Below are 26,718 nucleotides of genomic sequence, written 5' to 3'. Positions count from 1 at the left end.
TGGTTAAAAAAAAAGCAAGATGGGTTCCGCAAAGGAAATAAATACACGCATTAAACCAAATCAAGACCTCTGTGAGTGTCCCAAATTACATGTTCTGTAAAACAAGACAGGAAGAAAGGTACCACTGGAATTCGGATCCAGTATCTCCTCTTTATTAAACATGTGTTTTACTCAACTTTGTCATGGCGCTGGCAGAGCGCTCTTCTTTTATAGCAGCTTGGACACACCGCAATGAGACATCTGCGTTCGGTGTGCGTTGAGCCTACTCATCAAGCAAGTTGCCTCCTTTAATGCACTAGCAGCCCCGATGGTAAGAGACAGGATGAGAAATGGCTTTTATCTGTCACTTTTCATGTCCAAGGAGATCAATGTGCTTTCCGTGTACAACAGGGTGTCCTCTACACCCGCCACTGAAGCATAGCACAGGCTTGGTGACTTGACATCTCCCAAGGAAAATAGTGAAATTACAGGTGGAAGAGGAAAATGACCCTCAAGAATGCAGAAAGATGGTCATCTTAATGGCACCAAATCATGTCTGAAGGGAGTGGGTTTCTAGGTGAGGTGGCTGAGTGGTTAAGGTGATTGACTACTAATATATTGTGCTCTGCATGTGTGGGTTTGAATCCCATCCTCATCAGTGACAATTTCTTTTTCTTTAACGTAACCTTACATTTGCCCATAAAGTTCATATATTTTTCTGTAGCCGCAAATCCCCAATATTTCTGCTGTCTCCCGAGAAACACAAGCGTGGAGTCAAATCATATTAAATAACACAACACATCTATTACTTTAACACCCAGATGTGACAGAACACATGTAAGACTTACACACAATGTGTGTATTTTTTTAAAAACAAGTTGTGCCAAAAACTAAATGAACACCTCCATTAAACTTAATGCAGAAGCATGTTGTCTATAATGATAAATGGTGCAAAAAGACAGGAATAAAAGTACCACTGGGATTTGATCCTAGGATGTCTTGTTTACTAAGCAAACACTTTTACCAAGTGAGCCACAGCAAAGCACTACCTTTTTTTAATTGGTTGTGTTTTCATTTCATTTTTCGCTTTTGTACTAGAGTAGTAATGTTTCTAGATGTGCACGAACGTGGTATAGTAGGCTGACAGCAGGAACACGTGGCCCACAAGCAGTGACGGTATTAGAGGTGCCTGCAGTATGTTGGTTTGTGAGAAGCGATAAAGTAACTTGCCGAGGAAGCAGGTGTGCCTGATTTAATAGAGGCCATCGAGCAGAAAAAGTAACAGAAGAACCAACATAAATTCAACAGCGATCTTCTGCAGCTGAAAACACAGGCGAGACTTCTCCAGGAAACTCACAACCTGGGCATGACTTCACTGCACACTGCTGTTAGAATGATTGGTGCAGTGGTGCACTGGAGCTGTGCAAGTATTTCTCTCGACACTGACTGACACTGCAGAAACACAGGGTTTGGGCTGTGGATCCATTTCCTCGTGGAAGAAAGAGACAGTAAAATAACAAGGAAAATACAAGAGAAGAAACTGAAAGAATTGTGCCCCCTGCAAAGTAGGAAGGACAGAGGTGGCCGGATACTTAAAACAGCTCAGCAGATAATTTGTAACGACATTCTTCGGTGACAATCAGCAGATGGATTCAGGTTCTGTTGCGCAGTTTGAACGTTTGTTCTCCAAAATCTGGTTCGTTATATGAAATGAACTGATATTAGATAGGAATAATCATTGATATAATAATTGATGTCTGGCGAAGGCAAATAACCTTTGTTCATGATTTGGGATGTGACTGGTTACATTTCAACAGTTACAACCCCCTTTATAAAGGGTTTGCACGTTCCCATGTTCTCTCTCTTCACTGCCTTCGTCCCCGCTCTATTTCACTTCAGCCTTTCACTCTTGCTTCCTTCGAATGAGGACGGAGCTGCGGGAGAAAGGGCGCTATAGAGGATCGCTGTTGAGAGCTGCTGCTGTGCTTTGACATCTGAGCTCTGTGGAAAACGATCTCAATACAATTCTGAAAAACGCGACTCCCCGAACGCCAGCCGAACAAGTCTCCACAGCCGAAGCGCTGTGTCTCTTTTCAGCTGGCGATAAACCTTTCCTCGATCCTTTGCGGACTTGTAAAACTGTTCCTGATCAGAATAAAAAACACTCACGCTAATACACAAGCACAACAGAGATGGAGGGTGAGATGGGGCCTCATTTAGGACAGCATACCACCGCTTAATTCTGTCTAATTAACAAGCATTGCCGCTACAACGGCATCTCTCCTGTCAAACTTCCTCCTGACGTGTTTGACAGGATCTGGGCCGTGGTGAACAGTGGGAAAGACGCCCTGTGGAGAGTGAGGAACATGGGGCTGTTCAAAGGCATCGAGGTCCCAGTCAAGGCAGCAGGTAGCCTGGCCCTGTTCATCACCCGAGAGAACTACTACCTCAGAGATCTGTGGAGAGAAAGGAGGGAGGAAGCAGAAAATCTGTGGGAAATAGAGAGCACAGGTCAATATCTCAAGAAACTGTGAAAAACATTATCATTTTTAAGTAAAGAATGTGATTTGCACCAGAAAAAAAGAAATTGTTGCTATGTAACTGGTATTGTGTCAAAAAGTAATGAGATGTGATCAAATATACTGTTTTAAGTATGTATATTAATGTAAAGTTTTCTAATTTGTGATGTCCTGTATTTTTTTTTAAAAGAAAATAAAGTTCTTAAAAATCGAAATCGGTTCACCCAGAGCGAGGCTCGGCCATTGCACTCTGGCTGTGCTGACCCCTGCGAATTCCCCAAATGTGGGAATCTCGACTGCATAATTTCTGGTAGTGGGGGACTGCGTTCGCGCTCTTCCCTGATGTTCTTGGTCCAATATTGGATACGGAAGAGTTAAGATTCGATGCCACTGCTGGTTCCCGGTTTCTTTTAGTTAGAGGTCCGGAGAAGCATTTCAGGCTGGTTACACTACTCCTTCCGGACATTCATTCCCTTTTCAAAGTCAGTCGTTTTGCTGTAGTCTGCATTATTTAGGCTGATTATAGAGGTTAGCCTTTATTTGGTCATGGGGGCCTCGGTACTGTATGCTAATTCTCAAGACAGTTTCACCCGTTTTCTGATTGCTAGGTTCTGTACCAGTGCAGACATGTCAAACAGTGAATGGCTGTACCTCTATTGGTGCTCAATGAATGAAATCAGTAATAAAGGAATATATGTATAGTTATACGAAAAACAAGTGGTTTATCGACTCATCTTCATTTGCAGATTTAGAGGCAGCTTCGATATTCGTTTTACAAACGGGTTTTTTTTTTATATGGGTCACACACATGCCATAGCAACAAAACATCTCTAGAGATAAGGCTACAGATTACCTTTCCATCCTCCAGGTTTTCCTCCCAAAGCCTACGGTACCAACGGTGACCCCTGCTGGATCGTTCGTGTGCAACTCTTTGGAAAGGAGCCTCTTTCCAAATCGCATTGCGTACCTGGATGTTGGCGAATGTGCTCCCTTGTGTTGGCTTGTCCCGCACTGGAGGAGAACAAACAAACTGCTCGGAGGAGCACAAGGCAAGTCTTCACAAGACAAAAACCTCCAGTGCACAGCACTCAAAACATTTCTGGGCTGTCGCGTGTTTATTTCAGCACATAAAGCGCACCAGTCCAACACGTCGGCCGGGCGTGCGGCGCCTCCGCCCTCCTGTGGCCTTTCGGCGTCAGAGCAAGAGGCTCCTTCTCGCTGCCTTTCCGCTGTGTTGCAGAGCCCCGAGAGGGAACCTGGAGCGCACACTTTGTGGGGGGCGGGGGACCGCGTTCGCGCTCTGGTGTGAGTACTAAATCTCACGGCGCCAGCCAGCGGCCAGGAGACAAGTACAATATCGCGGGACAGGGGGGCCTCGTCATTGATTGTTACATATGAGACGGGGATTAGGAGGAGACCCCGACTGATTGGTAAAGGGGAACACTAACACCAGAGTGACACCCCCGGCGTCTCTTTTTGAGAGATGCCCTGGGATTTCTTAATGGCCAAGGAGGGTCGGGACCTCGGTTTTACACCTCCCCCGAAGGACGGCGCCTTCGTGCAGCAGAGTGTCGCCATCAGGATGTTGGGGCATAAGAAAGCCACACAGACTGCAGGGTGAGCGCTCCCTACTGGTCCCAGTCACACCTCTTGCAGGAGCAGCAGCAACCTGAGCTTTTCCGGGGGGAAATTTGCAGATTTAGAGGCAGCTTCGATATTCGTTTTACAAACGGGTTTCTTTTTTATATGGGTCACACACATGCCATAGCAACAAAACATCTCTAGAGATGAGGCTATAGATCACCTTTCCATCCTCCAGGTTTTCCTCCCAAAGCCTACGGTACCAACGGCGACCCCTGCTGGCCGAGAGAGCAAAAGCTTGGAGCACCTGGTATTCCCAGGCGGTCTCCCATCCAGGTACTAACCAGGCCCAACCCTGCTTAGCTTCTGAGATCAAACGAGATCAGGCACATTCAGGGTGGTGTGGCCTCAAGTGAAAGCCATGGCGCCTGACTCGCTACTTGAAGCTGTGTGTGGCTGGGGCTCCGTGCCCCCTGAGCGGGACTGAAGGAACGTTCGTGTGCAACTCTTTTGAAAGGAGCCTCTTTCCAAATCGCATTGCGTACCTGGATGTTGGCGAATGTGCTCCCTTATGTTGGCTTGTCTGGAGGAGAACAAACAAACTGCTCGCCTGCCCACAAGGCTCCGTCTCTTACCCGCTCTCCAGAGCCTGCTGCCTTCTGTGCTGTTCTCTTGGCACCGCTGCAGCGCACACAACCTCACCTCGTGTCGCGTGTCGCACCTCACCTCACCTCGCACAGCCCCCTCCTTGAATGTCTGGCGCTGGGCATGCCCCGCTCTCCTCCACCTTATCTTATGGTGTGTGACCACCGACAATGGCCACAATGCCGGGGAATGGCACCTGTAAAGTGTTAATTGGGTCACAGGAACAGCCCGTCTCGTCTCGGGGGCCGGCTTCAAAGACAATACAGCAAACACAGCGGGGCGGGGGAAGTAGACGACACGACACATGCAGGTACATTCAGCTCCGGCGGGAACGAGTCATTTGTCGGTCTTTTCAAGTGCTGGGAGCCGAGTAATCCTTCGCTTGTATCGTTTCTCCCCGGTGACTAGATCTCACCCTGCGACTCTCGACAGGGCTCACCCATGGCAGCTCAGCAGGTGTGAGTCTAGCCGGCACCCGGATGGAAGATTCCCCCTGGAAAAGCTCAGGTTGCTGCTGCTCCTGCAAGAGGTGTGACTGGGACCAGTAGGGAGCACTCACCCTGCGGTCTGGGTGGCTTTCTTATGCCCCAGCATCCTAATGGCGACACTCTGCTGCACAAACAGGCGCCGTCCTTCGGGGGAGGCGTAAAACCGAGGTCCCATCTCTTCTCCAAAATACACCCCCAGGACCTTAATTCTCTTCTCTTGCAGCCTGAGATCATGTCCTTCTTTTGGCTCCCTCCAGTTCTGATATAAAATCTCACTCTTAGATTTGTTAATTTTTGCAGAGGAAGCCAAAGAGAACCAATCACAGCACTGCAGAGCTCTGCTAATTGAGGCATTGTCAGAGAGGAGCAGGGTGACGTCATCCATGTATAGAGACGTATTTACCTCCATTTCTTTCACAGCGCCGTGCACCTTTTCATTGCTCTCACTTTCAGAGCCTCCGCATGGCACACGACTCAACATCAGGACGCGCATTGAAGTGAAAGCAGGAAACATGCACTGTGCAGATCCCTCATTAAGAGGTGAGTGGGTCTGTTCGATGCACAAAGAATGCTTTGAAAAGCATCAAAAGCAAGTCATTCCGAGTTGGTCATTTGTGTTTTCCATTCACATGCGAAATGCTGAAATGATCTCTCGGCTCTTCGGTTTTCATTTCTGCTCCATAAAGGAATCACAGCACGCGTCGGCTTCCAGCATGGTTGGTCGGGACACAATGCCGGGGGTCGGAGAGAGCGATGTCTTCCTCGTTAGTATAGTGGTTAGTATCCCCACCTGTGACGCGGGAGACTGGGGTACATCAGGAAGCACATTGAGGTGAAAGCAGGATACGCTGCGACATGCACTGTGCAGATCCCGCCACACTAAGAGGTGAGTGGGTCTGTTCAATCACAGCGCTAGGCGAATCCCCAAACAGTGTGCGTGGCGACAAAAGAAGCCGGTCTGTTTCCACCTGGTTTTGAACCAGGGACCTCTCGCGTGCGAGGCAAACGTGATAACCACAACACTACGGAAACGGTGGGAAGCTGTTCCCAGTGGCCCAGTGCCGAGCTTCGCCAATGCGATTCAGCAGCTTCCAGTGCCTTTATTGGAGTGCGCTGATGGACCTTGCTCATTCTCCAGAGACCAGCATGCCTGTCATGGACAGAGCAGGAAAGGCGGTGCCACATTCTACAGCCCTCTCCACGCAATCGACGAAATCGGGCGACTGAAATGGAGAAAATCTCCTCTCCAGAAAGTGCAAATATCATCTTGGAGAGTATAAATCCTCTTGCCGAAGGTCAGCACTGTCTACGAGAGTACCCCTCCCACCTCCTGCAGGTTTCCGAGCTGCAGCAATGATCAGTTCGTCTCACATGCGAGAAGTCTTCAGGTGGAAACAAGAGCCCCCTCTTCTCGCACGTTTTGCACATGTTTGAGTGGTTTTAATGCGTCTCTTTCGTACATGGTGCTGATCTTTTGGAAAGCAAGAGCAGGTGACTCCTGTCACACGAGAGAGCACAGCCTTTTCCACCCCCAGCGTGTGTTTTGGTAACTTGCCACGATTGTATAGTGGTCAGTACTTTGTATTGTGGTCGCAACAACCTCGGTTCGAATCTGGGTCACGGCAGAATAGGGCATCTGCCTGTACTACTTGCATGAATGAAGGCAAAAAAAAGCCAATCGATGTGAACAAACAGCACTTTACAGAGGAGTGCTGCCTGAGTGGATTGTTGATGAGGCCACTCTGACATCTTCTGTTTTCTTCAATGACTTACTCAAAGTGAAAATATTCAAGGCGATCTTGTCACTGTACTCCACGTAGATGATCTAAATGAAATCACAGTAGAGTACAGGACACATAGTGAGGAGCTCACGCAGTCAGTACTCTTGAATACGACAAGAGGAAAGGCACATTGTACATCTGTAGAACAGATTTAGCTTAATTGGCTTAGCTGGCTAGTAAACACGAGATCCTGCGTCCAATTCCCAGCGGTGCCTTTCTTCATGTCTTACTGTACAGAGTTTATCGTTATAGGCAAATCCCATGCCTTTTAATTTATGTGAATGCAAGTGTTCGTTTCCTTTTTCCAAAACTTGTTTTTAAAGAAATCTATACAGCTTGCGAAAGATGAAAGACAAATGTTGAACCCATGCCCCCAAAGAACCTGGAGCCTTAAGCCAGCACCTTAGACTGCTCAGCCACACTACCCGCTGTGCCTTGTCTCTTTGTCTAATTACTTGCCTGGAGGAAGCCGGGTGGCTCTTGCTCTTGTCATCCAACTTAGTGGCGTTATGACTGTGGAACCGACTGCACCTGCTTTTTCTGAGATGCTTCCCCTCTCATGGCGAGATCTCGACTTCTTTAACATAAAGTTTCTGGATAAAGTTTTCCTGTGGAGCAGGCTTCAGACCTCTGCGTACAGCACCCTTGATTTTTTTACAGCAGCTGCATCCGGAAAATTGTGCTTTTTACTTTGTATTTGAACAACAAAAATACATACAATACAAACAAGAGCACATATAACGTATCAAGAAAATCGCCAGGGGTTCATGCTATAATACAATTACATTTTATGAAAAACGATTGCACAAGGTAAATAAGAAGTGGGCAGTGATTCGTTGAATATACGTATATATCACGGCGAAAATACGACTATATGTATACAAATGCAGCCACTCAAAGTACACGGCACAGACACATACCGCGGGTAATTGGCTACGGCCTCACGCATCATGACGCAAAATACCGCGGTACGTGATTGGTTGACCGACAGTGGCACTCGTGGTGCGATATTTTGCATCATCGCGCTTCGCGATGCGCGAGGCCGTAGCCAATAACCTCCGGTACATGTCTGTGCCGCGCACTTTGAATGGCTGCATCTGTATGTATTGTACTATGTTTATTGTATCATTCGTTACACTGTGGCTGTGTTGTATATGCATTAGTTCATCGGATTGTGATGTTGTTTGATCCTGTTTGTAGGCTTTAAATTCTTTTAAAAGACATAATGACACAGGCTTCCTGGTTGACATGTGTAGCGGCAATGCTTGTTAATAAGACAGAATTAAGCGTTGGTGTGCTTTCCTAAATGAGACCCCATCTCACCCTCCATCTCTGTGGTGCAGCCACAGAGAAAGTATTCATGCAGGCTGATTTAAGATGTTTTCTTTTGATAAGGGACAGCTCCCAAACGGGGATGCATTTAGCTAAGCCTGGCTATCATGATCAATGGTCATCCATTGGCGCCTATCTGTCTAGGGAGTGCCGAATGGACATCTGGACTGCATTCCTAAGTGTCAGGAGTAAGTGACTCATATCTCACCTTGATCAATCAATCAGGGACTGGCAGGGCGTGGTAATACCCCGTGGGTCTCCAATGCCCGCCAAACTCTCAACCAATCAGCACACATCTGTGTCTTGGTCAAAAAAGGAGTGCAAGCCCAGATCAGGGCTCTCCTTGGCCATTTTCGCGCATCCTCAGAGACAATCACGTCTCTTTGTTCTAAGCGCGAGGCCGAGGATCCCGTACGTACTCAGAATTCTACCAATGTGAATGCTCCGCTTGATCAACGGCAGCCTACAGTTGGACCCTCGTCGACAACCTGAATAGCTTATTCAGAAGCAGCGCTGGACCGGGAACGAACCAGCTTCTTCCCGGGCAAAAGAGTGACTTGTGAGGACTCGCGGTCACACTCTGTGCATAGATACTTTCTACTAGCCAGCCGGACTGCTGGTAGATCCCCTCGGAGCAACGACTGCCCTGCGCGCCGCAGTCAGATTCCTCCACCCGTCCTACTCTGAGCTGCACCTCGACTGGTTGGCCCGTAGCCAGAGGACGCCGGGACAACGCCCATTGGACAACCGCTGGAACCGAGGCTGCAATAGAGCCTGTCAGCTGGTTTGGTGTTCGTGCCGGGAAATTCCAAATCCATACACAGTGGATAAGTAAACCCCATGTTCTACATTGCGTCTCGAGAATTCAATTGTACCTCAACACAAGTTGTTATCAATTTAATTCATGAGTATTGCATTTACTTCCGAATTTAGAGTAACAGTGGGTAATAACACTGATTAGCGATTTGGTAACCGAACGATATATATTGACATATATTCTTTGTTGTGTATCTCTTTGTGTTTGCATCTCTTCGAGATTATATACCTTGTATATTGATAACCCTCACAGTAAGGTCTGCCGCTTATATCCAGGCAGACTGGTATATGTTTGGTGCACAATTTATATTAATAACTGTATCTCGTGTATTGAACCCGTGTGTGTGCGTTGTTAGTTGTTCTGACGATTGATTTTCTAAAAGCCACAACGAACCACCTCGTGATTACTGCTACAATTAATAATTGTCTCAGTAAACCCATCAAACCTCTACACAGCTAAGGAAGAGTAGCTCGGAAAATACCCAACTCAACAAGCGAGCGCGTTGGTTGCTCTTGCTCTTAATGCAAGGAGCTATTTTTTTTTTTCGCATTAATCATTATTAACCAGAAACAGCTGCATATCTGGTCGCATTTGTGATTATGTCACTTCTCTGCTTCAGCAAGGTCAATAAAAGACTCTGAAAGTAGTAGAGAAAAACTTAATTAAAATCATATTAGCAATTCTGAGCGATATCTGCATACAGGCAATCCAATAAGAACGTTGAAATCTTTGAATATCATCTCTCTATATATTGCGATGCTTTTTACTTGGAGTAAAACTATTGGATTGAAGGGTTAAAATGTATTGTTGTTATTTGGAGAAATCAATGAACTTGTGATTTTATATGTTTTAAAAGACGGTCATGTGCACAGAAAAAAGACAGTTCTGATTATTTTTCTGGAGACGGAGCACTGATGACTTATCGAGCCAATTGATAAAGCCCACCCAGTGGATACTCACCTTGTGCAGCCTCCCGACAGACTAACAAAACGTGCCTTTTCACCAACTCAATTTATAATACGCCCCTCAAAACTCACAACCGAATAACAATCCATCCGTATATTTGTTTTCCAAGATCCATTCAAGGCAACTTGGCTCTTCGCAAGCAAATAATTTCAGGGAAGAAACTCAGTTTAGTCAACTACTGGTGCATTCAGCACAACACTTGCTTGTGCTTGTCAGGGTGGCCAAGTGGTCTAAGGTGCCAGACTCAAGGACATGTGTCTTTCCAGCTGGCTTGGGTGTTCTGGTCTCCAAATGGAGGCGTGGGTTCAAATCCCACTCCTGACAGTTCCCGTTTTTACCTCTCTTGAATTTTTCCAGTGCTAGCTCACAGTGAATGACTGAAATATAAAAGCAGCAGAAGAAAGCAAGCAACTCAGTGCAATTTGTGAGTATTCTGCACTGTTAAAATGCACAGGTTTTCATACTTTTTGGAATTCGTAGCTCAAGAAGTGACTCCTGTTTCATTTTCTATTCACCAACTCGATTTGCATTCCGCCCCTCACACCTCACAACAGATTAACAAACGGCTTCATGTGCCACAGCATTCCCCTGTAGATTCGGTTTGCACTATGAATTAGGCGACCCCGAATGAAATATTTTAGTGTTGGCTCAAATGTGAGGAATTTCATGAACCCTCAAAAAGGAACGCTTGCAGAAAATGCCAGCAATTCAAAGCGTGTAGGCAGCATGAACAGACCAATTCTGCAATTTCTTTTATCGCGGGCGGTGCTTTCCGAGTCGATGGCTCTGCATTAGAAATGAGAAGTCCTGAACTCTAAACACGTTCTTGCCATAACTGCTACTCCTGCTGCTACTCCTTCGTCCTCGAAAAAAGAAAAGACAGGCATGTTTTGAGTCTCAAAATGATCTTCTGGATCCACAAGAAACATGTAAATTTGATTGATTCCGCAGTATTTTGGATGTACTGTACTTATAACTTCCATTGAAGAGAGATTTCATCAGTTGCATGAAATTGAAACTTTCGACTTTTTGTCTGGTATTGAAAATATGTTTAAAAAAAACCATAAATAATTTTCTAACAAACAACTCATGAATTATTGCCAGGATCTATATTTAGTGTTCGGTAGTGATAACACTGCTGATATTGATTGAGTAGAAATCTATGATGTATTGACAGCTTTATCTGAAGCGAGAAGTCCTAGAACGCCATCTATGAAGTTTAAGGATTCATACCAAGAAATGCCTTTTGTTTCCCACCCCAACTGCTGCTTTTGCATTACACATTATGTGAACATTACCAGTTTTGGTAGCTTCTGGGCACGATTTTCCTAAACTGAAACTTATTACAAAATTCTTTAAGATGAACCATGTCCAAAAATCAGGACTAATTTTAATATCAAATGAAATTACTACCGAGGAAAAGGCTTAACTGAAATATGAATAAGACTATGCAAGCCTGAAAAATAGAACAATTCAATTTATAGAACTTATTTTTTTATTTTTTGAGAGATGGGCTCACACACCGGAAGACACTAACGTTTCTCTTCGTTAGAGTATGTGAATAACAGTTTAACCCCATTTGTTTGTAATTGTGATTCTGTTAAAATTTAAAAAAGCATCTATCAATAGTAAGAAAGTAAGAAATTGTGTTATTTCATAAACTGTAGACATGAAGACATTTACAGGTTATATCCTTTGCTTTGTCTTTTAACGCAAGCGGTCAGGATCCAAGCCCATGTTTGGACGGTTGTGTTTCTCTTGTAATCATCAAATGTCATTATTTTGTCCTTCAGTTCTTTCTCGAGTTGTACCATGGATATTTTATACCATCGATACTTTTCATGCTCTTTTGCATTTTCCTTCACATACGGAAAAAAACTCAAGGCGTTCTTGTCACTGTGCTACACAGTACAGGACACGCAGTGAGTAATTCGCGCAGCTTTCAGAGGAATCCAGAGGGAGGACTCTTAATGCAAGGAGCTGTTTTTTTTTTTTGCATTAATCATTATTAACCAGAAACAGCTGCACAACTGGTTGCATTTGTGATTATGTCACTTCTCTGCTTCAGCAAGGTCAATAAAAGACTCTGAAAGTAGTAGAGAAAAACTGAATTAAAATCATATTAGCAATTCTGAGCGATATCTGCATACAGGCAATCCAATAAGAACGTTGAAATCTTTGAATGTCATCTCTCTATATATTGCGCTGCTTTTTACTTGGAGTAAAACTATTGGATTGAAGGGTTAAAACGTATTGTTGTTATTTGGAGAAATCAATGAACTCGTGATTTTATATGTTTTAAAAGACGGTCATGCGCACAGAAAAAAGGAGCACTGATGACCTATCCGAGCCAATTGATAAAGCCCACCCAGTGGATACTCTAGCAGAACGTGGAAGAACGTTCACCATTGTAACCAAGGCAACCACAGGAACAACATCAAGAAGCACAATCAATTCCCCATTTAAATCTTTCGTGTAAGGTATGCCATGTGAAAGCATGAAGTAAATCCCCTGATCTCTTTTGAACATGGACAAGGTATTTCTGATGGAGCGCAATGAGCAAAGATTTAATAAGCTACTCCTGCCGATGATTCAGCTTAAAGAAGTAAAAGCTTCACAAACAAAAGCAGCTCGCTACCACAGCCAATATTAAATGTACTTGGTGGCACATTACCATTTGCATTGGCTCAAAAGTGGTCTCGGCAGACGTTGTTCCCTACGTAAAGCTGAAAGCGCCAAAGAGCATTTCCATTGAGAAAAAAAAATCTTTCTTGATGTTAAACATAGAGAGCCTGCCTTTTAGAAGTTCTCCCTCTAAACACCTTGTGCAGCCTCCCGACAGACTAACAAAAAGCGCCTTTTCACCAACTCAATTTATAATACGCCCCTCAAAACTCACAACCGAATAACAATCCATCCGTATATTTGATTTCCAAGATCCATTCAAGGCAACTTGGCTCTTCGCAAGCAAATAATTTCAGGGAATAAACTCAGTTTAGTCAACTACTGGTGCATTCAGCACACCACTTGCTTGTGCTTGTCAGGGTGGCCAAGTGGTCTAAGGCACCAGACTCAAAGACATGTGTCTTTCCAGCTGGCTTGGGTGTTCTGGTCTCCAAATGGAGGCGTGGGTTCAAATGCCACTCCTGACAGCTTCTGCTTTTACCTCTCTTGAATTGTTCCAGTGCTACAGTGAATGACTGAAATATAAAAGCAGCAGAAGAAAGCAAGCAACTCAGTGCAATTTGTGAGTATTCTGCACTGTTAAAATGCACAGGTTTTCATACTTTTTGGAATTCGTAGCTCAAGAAGTGACTCCTGTTTCATTTTCTATTCACCAACTCGATTTGCATTCCGCCCCTCACACCTCACAACAGAATAACAAACGGCTTCATGTGCCACAGCATTCCCCTGTAGATTCGGTTTGCACTATGAATTAGGCGACCCCGAATGAAATATTTTAGTGTTGGCTCAAATGTGAGGAATTTCATGAACCCTCAAAAAGGAACGCTTGCAGAAAATGCCAGCAATTCAAAGCGTGTAGGCAGCATGAACAGACCAATTCTGCAATTTCTTTTATCGCGGGCGGTGCTTTCCGAGTTGATGGCTCTGCATTAGAAATGAGAAGTCCTGAACTCTAAACACGTTCTTGCCATAACTGCTACTACTGCTGCTACTCCTTCGTCCTCGAAAAAAGAAAAGACAGGCATGTTTTGAGTCTCAAAATGATCTTCTGGATCCACAAGAAACATGTAAATTTGATTGATTCCGCAGTATTTTGGATGTACTGTACTTATAACTTCCATTGAAGAGAGATTTCATCAGTTGCATGAAATTGAAACTTTCGACTTTTTGTCTGGTATTGAAAATATGTTAAAAAAAAACATAAACAATTTTCTTACAAACAACTCATGAATTATTGCCAGGATCTATATTTAGTGTTCGGTAGTGATAACACTGCTAATATTGATTGAGTAGAAATCTATGATGTATTGACAGCTTTATCTGAAGCAAGAAGTCCTAGAATGCCATCTATGAAGTTTTAGGATTCATATCAAGAAATGCCTTTTGTTTCCCACCCCAACTGCTGCTTTGGCATTACACATTATGTGAACATTACCAGTTTTGGTAGCTTCTGGGCACGATTTTCCTAAACTGAAACTTATTACAAAATTCTTGTAAATCAGGACTAATTTTAATATCAAATGAAATTACTACAGAAGAAAAGGCTTAACTGAAATATGAATAAGACTATGCAAGCCTAAAAAGTAGAACAATTCAATTTCTATAACTTATTTTTTAATGTTTTGAGAAATTGGCTCACACACCGGAAGACACGAACGTTTCTCTTTGTTAGAGTATGTGAATAACAGTTTAACCCCAAATATTTGTAATTGTGATTCTGTTAAAATTCAATAAATCGTCTATCAACAGTAAGAAATTATAAAGAAAGTAAAAAATTATTTTATTACATAAACTATAAGACAATGAAGAGAGTTTACTTCGCTTTTGTTCTTTTGACTTAAGCGTTCAGGATCCGAACCCATCTGCGGACGGTTGTGTTTCTTGAATCTCTTGTAATCATCAAAAGTCGCTGTTTTGTGCTTCAGTTTTTTCTCGAGTTGTACCATGGATATTTTATATGATCAATACTTTACATGCTCTTTTGCATTTTCCTTCACATACAGAAAAATTCAAGTTGTTCATATCACTGTGCTGCACATTTACGCTGGACCACCTGTAACAGTACAGGACACACAGTGAGGAATTCGTGCAGCTTTCAGCTCAGTGCGGAGTCCAGAGGGAGGACTCGCTCACTGAATGATCTCTCAGGAAATCCCGGGTGAGATTCAAAAGGTAAACCTGGCTCTCATGAACACGAGCAAAGAGTTCTCACTCAACAGAAGATTTCGATGTGAGTACAGTTATATAAAACACCTGAAGATGCCAGGGATTGAACCCCGGTCCTGTGGAGCAGTAAGTGACTTGTAGCGCTGACATAAGAGATACTTACATAAAGTGCTTTTACTGACCATATTACAAATCACAGGAAGTAAGGTCTTGAAACATTGGGCAGTAGTGGGATTTAAACCCACGCCCCTGAGAGAGTGGAGCCTAAAATCCAGCATATTAGACCATTCAGCCACACTACCTCTGGCCCCTTCTCCTTTCCTCTCGTTGCTGAGTATAGGTGCCTTCATGCAATTGAGCCAGGTTTGAATCCCAGCCAATGCATCTCCAAATCTTTTCAAATGAATCTGTGATCTTGTAGCACATCCTCTGAAACCAGCAATCGAAATTGGAAACGTCTTCTTCAACACTGAAAAGCTCAATTAGGATGAAGCAGTAATACACAGGACAGCAGTACCATATGTGTTCTTGATTGATTCAGACTCGTTCTCAGTGGTTCTTGCTCACCAAATAACTAAAAAGCTGAGGAAGAACTCTACGAAAAATACTAATCAAAATACAAAATAATAATCAGTATTAACCAGAAACAGCAGAAAAACTGGTCACAATTGTGATTATGTCGCTTCTCTGCTTCAGCAAGGTCAATAAAGGACTCTCTGAAAGTAGTAAAGCACTAAAGCACTGCAAAACTGAATTCAAAATCATATTAGGAATTCTGAGTGGTGCCTGCTTACATGCAATCCAATACAAATGTTGTCTTTAAATAAGAATTCTCTATGTTTCCCTGCCTTTTCCCTGGAGTGAAACTATTGGATTGAAGGAATTCTTATGACAGGTTTACAAGGTGCCGTTGATATTTGGATAAGTCTATGAACTCGTGATTTTTATATACTTTAAATAACGGCCATACACACAGAATAAAATGACAGTACTGATGATTTTTCCTGAGATGAAGCACAGCTTATCTTTCCAAGACTGCTTATAAAGGCAAGCCAGTGGATACTTTAGCAGAACATGGAAAAACGTTCAGCTTCGTAACCAACAAATTCCCCATTTAGATCTGACATGTGAGGTATGCTTTGTGATTGCTTGAAGTGAAACCCACAATCTCTTTTGAACTTAGACAAGTTATTTCTGATGGAGCGCTATGCGGAAAGACATAATCAGCTCTACCCCTGAGGATGACTCGACTTGAAAATGCAGAACATTAACGTTTCACAGAAAAAAGGAGCACAACCGACATTAAAATTGAGGGCGCACTGTGATTTGCACTGACTCAAAAGTGATCTTGGTAGACAAACTTCCATGCCGAAGGTGGAAACGATAATTTGTGTTGAGAAGAAGAAGCACTTTTTTCTCCCTGCTTTGATGTTAAGCTGATAAAGTAGCTTTTAACACATTGCTCCATTTGGTGGTTGTAACACAAAAACTCCTAGCAGCAGTGGGATTCAAGCCCACACCCCAAAAGAGACTGGAGCCTTAACCCAGCGCCTTAGACCGCTCGGCCACGCTACCCGCTGGGCACTGTCTCTTTGTCTCATTACTTACCCGGAGGAAGCCAGGTGGGTTTTGCTCTTGTCGCCCGAATTAGTGGCGTTATGACCGTGGAACCGACTGCACCTGCTTTTTCTGAGATGCTTCCCCTCTCATGGCGAGATCTCGACTTCTTTAACACCTCTGGATAAAGATCTTCTGTGGAGCAGGTTTCAGACCTCTGCGTACAGCACCCTTGATGTCATTTTATTTTTACAGCAGCCGCATCCGGAAAGTTGTGTCTTTTACGTTTTATTTGAACAACAAAACTACATACAATACAAACAAGAGCACATATAACGTATCAAGAAAATCATTAAGGGCACATGCTATAATACAATTACACTTTATGAAAAACGATTACACAAAGGTATTCGGGTTTGCTTGAACCTTTAAAAAAAAGTGATCTGAAACTACCCAGCTTACAATCTCTGAGGTAGTTGTCACTAAACTCGGACGTGATGTGCCACACATGTGCCATGTGCCATGTGCCTTTACTTTTGTAAAAAACTGGTATCGGGAAAATTAAAGTCGAAACCCAAAACAGTAACATATTTAAGAGTAAATGCCTCCTAATAGCTAGCAAGCGCTCCTAGTTAGTAAAGTTGTTTGTGTCCCAGCCTGTCACGCGGGAAACCGGGGTTTGATTACCGACGGGGAGCAGCCTCTACTAGTAATACATCGCCCCTGTCCAAAATCTCTAGGTAAAAAAAACACATTTTATACATTTGTCTGTTTAAAGATATAATCTCTTTAAAAAAGACAAAGGGTTTGTGTGTCAATTGTTTCGAATTAATTTCGAACGCAAAGAAAAGTAGTTTTCTTCCAAGAAATCACACATTTGTCGCATCCTCCATACTATACTTCTCTCTTGTAGTAGTAAAGCATTTTGATTTAAACTGAACAATATATTAAATGTTTCATCTATACACTTACGATTAACATAGGCAGCCTTGAACGGATTGCGGAAATCAAATATACAGATGGATTCAGAGTGTGCTTTCCAACTTTTGTGTAACATTTTCCTTTGATAGGGCGGAGTTGTTTTTAAAATCTGGATTAAATAAAAAGGAGTGACGTCAGTGTAAAACAGCTTTCCTCCATGGGAAACAACAGTTGTGTTCCATATTTCTAATTATTTTGGTTTCAAGATAGCAATTTAGTATGAAACATAAAAGCCAGCTGGATAAATCTGTTACACGTCATTTACAATGGTCTTTCAACTAATAGCCCGTGCAGGGATCAAACCCCAACTGTTGTTGCGAGTTGCATAAGGCTCTGTAACATGCAGATGAGAAACTAACCTCCGCTTCTTCATTATATACACAGTGAGCTATATTTGCGAGCCTACTGCCCCCTGCGGGCTCTGTATTTGATTGCGGTACAAGACCGGCCGTGGAGGTAAAGTGAGACGGGTGTGTACATTAAAAGGCTCATAGCGTCCCTGGGAAGGCTCAAACCACCACCCTTTTTGTTAACAACCGAGCCACAAAGACTCATGTACAGCTTAACACTCCTCGGTCTCAGTGAAAGTGATACACTCCGTAAAATTTCTGGAGAATCATTTGTCAATTTCCCTACGGGATTAATAAAGTATTATCTATCTCTCTTAAAGGAAAATCGCCAACAGTGGCCGATATCTATTGGAGTTTTTTTCATTCTATACTGCAATTTCTGAAGGGTACAGGCTTGGGGAATTGGACCTTATGGTGAAGGCTGCGGGCTCAGCAGCAGCAGAACCTGATCAGTATCGGTTGACTCCGATATACTTTGACAACTTAACTTCTGGATTTAGAGACATTTACCTTAGTCTCGGTATACTAAGATGTTTGGTAACGAGGAAGGACGGACAAAGCAAATTGGCAAAATGTGTGCTATTTTGTTGACTACAAGTCCTCACATGCCAGAGGGTCAAAAATTAAAAAAAAACGTAACAGTATAATCTCTTGTACTTCACAATTTAATAGTGTCTGTTACATTGTGTCTCACACCTCAGTCTCAGAATTGTGAGACGAGTTTGTAATCAGGAGGGAGGGCCATAGCAATTCAGCAGAAATTGCATTCATCTTTTCCCAATGCATTCTCACATGCCATTTTCTCACATGCCATGCTCAGAGGGTCATATTTTTAAAATGGTATCATAAAATGTCCTGAAGTTCAGGATTTTGACAGTCTGTTATATTGTGTCTCACACCTTGATGTCAGAAATATGAGACGATTTTAAAATCAGGAGGGAGGGCCCTAGAAATATAGCAAACATTGCATTAACCATTTGACAATGTATTCTCTCATGCCATGTTCAGAGGGCTGTATTTAAAAAACGGTACAGTACAATGTCCTGAAGTTCAGGATTTTGATAGTCTTTTCCATTGTCTCTCACACATCTGTGTCAGAATTTTTAGACATTTTTATAACCAGGAGGTAGGTTCGATCACCCTCTGCTCATCCTCAGTTAACCATATAGTCTCATATACCATGTTCTAAATGTCCCATTTAAAACTGCTATATTAAAATTTCTTGTAAAATGCAAGAGTTTGAGTCTTTTTATGATCAGAAGGCAAGGTCGTGGAAAATATGCAGAAAGTGCCAGTGAATTTACGTTTTGCCTTTGTCTTATTTACTCGTGGTATAACATGCCAGTTTGTTTTATTGTGAGTTGTGTTTCTGAAATGTGTTTCATACAAAAATGCAATTTGGACAGTCTCTACTTACATATTCCCCTTTACTGAGGAAATATACAGTAATACATCCGGATAAGTATTTTTAAAAATGACTGTAGAGAGCCATCTACAGGCGAAAGACGACATAACATCACAGCAGCAGCATTTAATATGGAACGAAAAACGCAAAGCAGCAGCTGGCGAATAAGAAGCCAACTTCAGCCTCGTTAATGCAATAGCATTAGGTGAGGTGGAAAAATATTTCTTGCTCTGAATCTTAACATTTTTATAGGAGGTGTTCTAGGACTTCTTGCCTCAGAAAAAAAAAAACTGCCAGATATTTCTACTCCATCAATAGCAGCAGTGTTATCAGTACTGAGCCCTAAATGTAGGTCCTATCATCATATAAAAAGTCGAAAGTATCGACTGCATTCAACTGATAAAATGTATCTTCTATGAGAGTTATATCTTATCCAAAATACATCGGAAACAAATTTGCACGTTTTTTGGGGGGGATCCTGACGACTGAGACTCAAAACTTTTTTTTTCCTTCTTTCCAGGAGGAAGGATTATTCAGATGCAAACATTGTCCCAAAATCAATGTACTCTCCATTGATATTCAAATCCTCAAAATCTTCATCTGAACGTCGATATTGAAATATGATATCGTAAAAATTGTGGTTTTCTTTTTAAAGCAAATGTTATGCTTTAAATTAAATTTTATTTATTATGAAAGTGCCGGAAATTTTTCAGTACTTTAGAGGGTTCTGCCATTTTAGATGTTGTACTGTGCCTGTCTGATTTATCAAACGTGTCATTTAAATCTCCCGTCATTTCTATATCAGTCTGAAGGCCTTGCAGTAAAGATTGCAATTCATCCAAAAATGCCAAGTTTCCCACTGGTGATACATACAAGGAAATGAATGTATATTTTCCCCCCAAATCAACAAATTTAAAATCAAATACCTCCCTCATCTGCAGGTGGAGAGAATAATGTCAGAATAAATACAGGTTTAAAAGTCAGGACCATTGATAGTCCTATTTTAAAATGACACTAAAATGCTCACAATATATTAAAAAGCTCTGTAAAATGCAAAAATAATAAAAAATATTAAAACAAGGTAAAAAGAAATAATACACAGTTATAAAGCTTAGGAATTATCAATGTGAAGTTACAATGGGTTGATTGTGTTTCATGTGATTTAAAAAATAAAATGTTTGCAAAAAATCCACTTACAATATGCTAAAAATGGCAAGAATACTTAACCTTTTACTACCAGTGACATATTTAGCCAATGTCTGCCTGGAATTTCCTCCCCCTTAAACATTTGTTATATCTCTGCAGCAGAACATAGCAGGAGCCTGGTTCAGGTCTTAAATTGAAGCTAACCCCCATAGCTTTGAGTTTGAATAGTCAAATGTCTTGTATTTCTTAATGTGTCCACTCAGCAGACAAACATATGAAAAAAAAAAAAAGCTGGCGAACATTTTTTTTTTGGTCTTCAGATGTCAGATTTTTCAACTATATGCATGTCAAGGGCCTGGGAATGATTTGAAAACCTTGTTCTAGGTGGCTACTAGCTTGGATAAAATTTGGGACAAATTGATCAATTAGAAAAAATTCTACATCATGTTTTGTGAAGACTGGACCTGGAATGAAATTTCACGCCTATAATAAAAAATCATAAAAATATTGAAAATAATAAGAATAAAAACCATTGCAATTGCTATAAAAACCTTAAGACACTGCTAGAGAGCCTTTATCTGCTGTTATGCAATGAAAAAAAACCTCAGAGTTGCCTTCTGGTGTGAAAAAAAGGAGCACTGATAAGAAACTGATAAAAAACTGATTGATTATCCCTTCTGAGTCAATGATTGACAGCTAAAAATGCAGCCTGAAGCTTCTAGAGGAAGTCTCACCCCCTAAGGGCTCTGAATGGCTGAAAATACAAAGAATGACAGCGATTTTTACCAATCAAATCGCCTTATTTCTGGCGCTCGTTCTTCAAACATTTACTACGTAATCAGTAACGTTTACTAGTCTCTAGCTCTTGAGATAAACTAGTCTGGGTTATTTTGGATATATATCATGCTCCAGAATAAGGTAAAAACATGGGATATATATATATTTGCTGGTTTTTGCTTTTGCGGTTTTGTTGGTAAAAATGTATGATATTGACATGCTGTGCTTGCCGGGTTGCCATGTGTTTTGGGATTCTGCTAGTTCATTAATTTATTGGTTTATTGCATAATAGTGTCATGTCTGTGGAAACAAACTTTATGGTTTTGTTGTGGTGATATTGGAGAATACGTGCATGTGAGAAAATTTGTGGAGCAGTTTCAAACAAACGTTTATCTCGCGTTTATCTTAAAAATAAAAAGTGTCATCTGGGGAGACAGGAGTGGTCCTCGGTGACCGCGATCCGGACTACGTTAACAGGTGTGTAATTTTAAAAAAATAAAACAAGTTAAAAATAAATAAAAATAAATAAATAAAATAAATATAAGACTAAATGGGTTTAACATTCAGCAATGTAATTGGTCAGATGCTTACGATAAGTGATGCTGGTGTTTCGTGTGATTTAGCTAATTCAAAAAAATATTCATTTTAAAAATGGCAAGAGCTCGTATGAAAAAAAAGTTCGTAAGTATCTTTGTTACAACAGCCGCGCCAGAACTATTCAGATACTGTACATCAGAAAAGTACCTGAACTTGACTGGTTTATATTCAATTATGTGCATTGGGAACGAAAGGGAGACTTAGATGGATTTTATTAGGGTTTTAGGAATCAGAAAATGTATTTTTACACGTTTATGCCTACGAACAGAAATAACTTCCTGCTTTCAGCGCTTTTTTGGTTTCTGCTTGTAATCTCGAACAGAGAAACCCAGTACTGACTCACAGAAATCCCGGAGTTTCTGTGTTTCTGGGATTTAAGAGGGATGTACAGTATGCAGCGGTGTTACGAGTCTGGAAGGAGGAGACGTGCATTCCGCACGGGGAGCGTAGAGCAATGAGCCGCACCTGCTGCGCGCTGAGTCCTGTCCTGTATAATTGCTGAGCACGGACACACAGAGTCTCCAGCCAGTGTTGGAGATTTATGATTTCAATGTTTTTTTTCTTTTGAGCAGAAGCTGGGTTTCTTCCTCTAGTTAAAGTTATTGGAGTTGTGGTTACTATCAAGCAGTCTGTTGTATACTGTACGTGAAATAAAGATAAGAGTGCTTTCTTGATACTTCAGAAGAGTATACATAATTCACGAGCTGTATTAAAAAAAATGAACTGGAAGAAAAGCAATAGGGCTGGAGACTGTGATGCAAATACGAGAGTAGGAGAGGAGGGGACTAGTTCAGGAGCACAACCGGCCCTCTCCTGCCCATTCTCCCACCAGGGTCTGTTGTAACCCAGTGTGAAATTCAGCTCCTTGCAGTTCAGCTTTTGATCACTCAGCTGCTTTGCCCTGGGAATATAGGGCAAATAAAGGAGATAGCAACCAGACTAGAGGGAGAGTTTTTATTCCTAAGGGATGACTTGTTTTACAACAGCAGACAACTTAAAGAAACAAAAACCTCTGTTCTGCTGCTCCAGGTTGGTTCCACTGGGAACAAGTTTGGCCAGGAGCTCATGAACAGTAATTAGGGGTTGTTTCCACAAGGGGGGCTGGAGTAAGTTAGATGTCAAGGGCAATAAAACTCATTAGTGTTACGATCCCTGCCTCCCGGCAATGGAGGAGGCAGAAATAGGCGTAGCCCCTATCCATCAGTTCACCTATCAGTTTTCCCATTCACCACCACACCCCCGTCTCATCCTACTTAAACACCTGTCCTTCCCTACCTCGTTGCTCAGTATTGGTTTTCCCTTTCGAGCTTCCTGGTTGCGCTACTTCTACTCTGTGTTCGTCTTGGCTTTCGGTTTGCGGTTTTTCCCTTTGGACTTCGGCTTTTCGGATCTCGGCTTGGATTGGTTACTTTCGCTCTGTTTGGATTACTGGCTACCCCTGGATTCTCGGATTGCTCTACGGACTACGACTTCGGATCTCGCTTCGGCTTCGGTACTCGTTCCCTTTCGGATTTCTGGCTTCCCCTGGACTCTCGGCTCGTTCCTACGATTACGGTTTGCTTTCGGATTACGACTTGGTTTTGTTCACTCCTGCAAGTGGGTTCACTCACTGGTTCGGTCCCTATTACCGAACCCATAACAATTAGACCTAATTGACCAGTTAAAGTGAGTTGTTCTGCTTTCTGCACAGAAACCAGTGCTCTCTTCTCAATGTGTGGGTGAGTCTGTCAGTGATATAACAGCTAGGCAGGACTGCCATTGTGGTCTATTTCATCACCTGTGACCCCATCTTCCAAAGACAACAGTCCAATCTAGCATAGAGTGTCCCGGACTGCTCCGTCAGTGACAGTGAGAGGTTTATCTTGTCTCTTGTTCCGCCAGAATGTAACAAATAGTGACCCCTTAATGGAGGAAACTTTAGCTTTTGTAGGTAATTATACCACTTGACAATGTTACAGGTGTTGGGGGGGGGGGGGGAACCCCTAGTGATCCCACAGTCTCACATAGACAATGGCCAGTCTACACATACCTCCAGTCAACACAGCCCTAACCCCTGTTATGTCACCCAGGTCTACACTGTAAGACAATGATTATTTAGGAAAATTGTAAGAAATGCATTCCAAAGCAGTCAATGGAAGTATGGAATTAAAATAGTCAAGTCTTGATAAATAGAGTATATTATCTATTTATTATACCTTTACATTGTGACAAAAACAAATTTCAAGTCCATTATGAGCACACACAGCATATTAAAGATGGGTCTCTGCACTGTAAAGGAATCTGTTCACTTATAAAAACTTTAGCTAATAAACCTGAAATGTCATTTCTTTTACTGCTTGTTCTTTAAGGTACTAACTCATTGACATTATGTACATTAAAATAAGACTATTCACAAAGAAAAAGCATTTATCACAAATGTATCATGCCAAATAAACTCTAGTAATCAAGAGCAATTAAGAAAAGGAAACAAAACCATCTTTTGAGGATGCCAGATAGAAATGTAAACACACACTCAAACGTGGGGCCAATCTTACCAGAAATCAATTAACCCACCAATAATCTTGGACTGATGTCTGAAAACCAGAGCAAACAGTACAATATTGAGGTACTAAAGCTATTAGTAGAACAGATCTAGCTTCTCAATATAATACTTATGTCTGAACTTCATTGAATAGTGACACTTCAATCTTTCATATTCAATATTTTTCACAAAATCAACAGCTGAGAACAGACCGCCATGTACCTTTATCCAGTGGTTTTCAGAGCAGAGACATCCGTGTGGGCAAGAGTTCTTTCCCTGAGGTCCACTGCACATCAGCTAGCCATGTTCTGGCTGGGTCGTGTGTACTCCTGGGAACGTCGCCTGTAATGAATATTGGAGACTTTGTACAAATTAATAATGTGAGCATATTAATATGATTTGTGTTGAGGCCAAACATAGACAATCACTGTTAAAACTTGAATTCAACCTCCAGTGTCTGCTTTTGAAATGCTGATCATCACCCGTCTTCTGGCTTCTAGATGCACGTGTTAATGGATATTTCTTGTCTTCTTTTTTTTCCCCCCATATGCTCTTCTCTGTATCATTAAGTACTTCTGGGTCATTTCATGTACCTCGTGGCATCTTGGCTGGTGGTGAATGGCAGGCAGCTGCTCTAAAAATAACATGCCTATTAATATGATGTTGAAGACAAAACCAAAACAATACAACTTTGTTTTGCACTTTAAAATTTATCACAAGCTTGTCATATTTACAGTCATCAACTGATTTAGGCTGCTGTTCCTGTGAAAAAAGTCCTTTGTTTAAGAAAGATTCAATTTAAAATCTTTAGGTTTTAAATATAAACCACTGGCAATATGGTAATCACTTTTACAACTTTTAAGAAGTTGCAAGATAGCTCTACAACTATGTTGTCCTTAACCTATTCAGAAACTACCACTAATATTGTAAGAAATTGTTCTCTAGACTCTAGATCTTGTGGGCTCTGTTCTCGATGAATTGGAAAGGTGTTGTTCATGAAGTCCAGTACTCTGTCGATCTCTCTCTTACCAAGAAACTACCCATCTAACGCTGCAGGAAACTCCAGTGCCTGGTCTGGGAATGCTGTGCTATTCAGATTCTGTCAATAAATTTCAAGAATGGTTCACCTTTTTGTTTACACTGTGGCATTTCTTTGCAGTAACAATTGAGTGGGATAGTTATCTGCCTTCTATACTCTCCTGAAAATCATGTATCTTTTTAGCAGTCCCATATCCCTTCCTTATATCCTTGCTGATGAGAATGAGAAATGCTATTTTCAAGACATTAACACGAATATAATTTTTACATTAATTCCAAGGTACAAGAAAATGAATATCTTCAAAATATGCACTTTAATATACTTACTTAGTTTCTTTTTTGGAAATGGTCAGTGAACCAACCACTCCAGAGCTTGTCCTTCACCTTGAAATGATTTCCTGGAAATGCTGTAATCACAGAGGAGCTCTTCTCCCCTCAACAATGTCCCTTTTTGTCACAGACAGAATTATGACAGGCTGTTCGTTGATTATAAATGACTTTCTTACAGCCCTTACATTGTCTTTTCTCTTTGATGGATTTATCCACCTTCCGATTTGCCTCCTTATCCAGGAGGCAGGCTCAGTGTTTTTCACGAGCATCAATGCAGTTTTTGTGCAGGTTCATCTGAAAAGAAAAGACATCTCATCTCTCCCTGTGAGCTTCAGCAGTTGTCTTTGTGATGACCTTGCCATTGTTATCACACACCACCTCTCCCTTCTGGAAACACCTGGAAGTCACAAACTTCTTCCCCTTCACAGGATCGTCAGTGATGCTCAGGCCTTCCCAGATTTGATACTTTATCAACTTTTTAATTTGCATGTCATTTGGTGGCAGTCCTGTGTTGGGCTTCCAATTCTCTAGCACTTCGACACTGTTGATACATTGGCTGACCAGTCCATCTTCTTCGTCTCCTTTCGCAGCTGCTGACCTGGGCATTACAGCGTAGTTTAGTGAAGTAAAGATGAAACGGCTGATAAAACACAAATAAAATGCAATTAAGGTACATTCCAGATTTTCTTAAATACTGTACATGATTGGAGCTATGCAGGTGGAGGTCTTTTGTTCGGTATTAACATGGATTTTAATTGGCTTCTATGAAAATTGGCCATGGTGTGAGTGAGTCCTGTGATGGACTGGTGTCACATTATGGGTGATACAGTACTTTGCATCCACTGCTTGCCAGGATGGTTCCAGTTCTACTGTACCACAACCCTGAATTGAGTGGATGGGTATATCAATGTAGCCATCAACTTGCATGTTCCCCTTCTTCACTAAATGTAAAGGAAGCCAGCTGCTGTTTTAGGTTTTGTGCTCTTTAACAGGAATTATGACCATTTTTGTGCCCACTTGTTGAGACAACACTTTCTTTGCACCCATTTCTCGAACT

At 41.9% G+C, this 26,718-nt stretch overlaps 4 non-coding genes and 1 pseudogene across 4 annotated transcripts; 3 read left to right on the top strand and 2 right to left on the bottom strand.

Moving 5' to 3' along the window:
* The first annotated feature begins 2,703 nt into the window (after window positions 1–2,703).
* On the top strand, window positions 2,704–2,840 carry LOC148637975 (U1 spliceosomal RNA; annotated as a pseudogene).
* A 1,534-nt stretch (window positions 2,841–4,374) lies between these two features.
* LOC148637974 (5S ribosomal RNA) lies at window positions 4,375–4,493 on the bottom strand. Its single transcript, XR_015931129.1, has one exon. It is a non-coding gene; the product is annotated as a 5S ribosomal RNA (ribosomal RNA).
* A 1,678-nt stretch (window positions 4,494–6,171) lies between these two features.
* On the bottom strand, window positions 6,172–6,244 carry trnaa-cgc (transfer RNA alanine (anticodon CGC)). Its single transcript has one exon. It is a non-coding gene; the product is annotated as a tRNA-Ala (tRNA).
* Window positions 6,245–10,319: 4,075 nt separating this feature from the next.
* On the top strand, window positions 10,320–10,432 carry trnal-caa (transfer RNA leucine (anticodon CAA)). The gene is made up of 2 exons: window positions 10,320–10,357; window positions 10,387–10,432. It is a non-coding gene; the product is annotated as a tRNA-Leu (tRNA).
* A 2,715-nt stretch (window positions 10,433–13,147) lies between these two features.
* trnal-caa (transfer RNA leucine (anticodon CAA)) lies at window positions 13,148–13,260 on the top strand. The gene is made up of 2 exons: window positions 13,148–13,185; window positions 13,215–13,260. It is a non-coding gene; the product is annotated as a tRNA-Leu (tRNA).
* Window positions 13,261–26,718: the final 13,458 nt, after the last annotated feature.

This window comes from Lepisosteus platostomus, unplaced genomic scaffold (assembly GCF_059453375.1).
Source record: "Lepisosteus platostomus isolate fLepPlt1 unplaced genomic scaffold, fLepPlt1.hap1 Scaffold_101_H1, whole genome shotgun sequence".
NCBI lineage: Eukaryota > Metazoa > Chordata > Actinopteri > Semionotiformes > Lepisosteidae > Lepisosteus > Lepisosteus platostomus.
This window is presented reverse-complemented; position numbering and strand designations above follow the sequence as displayed.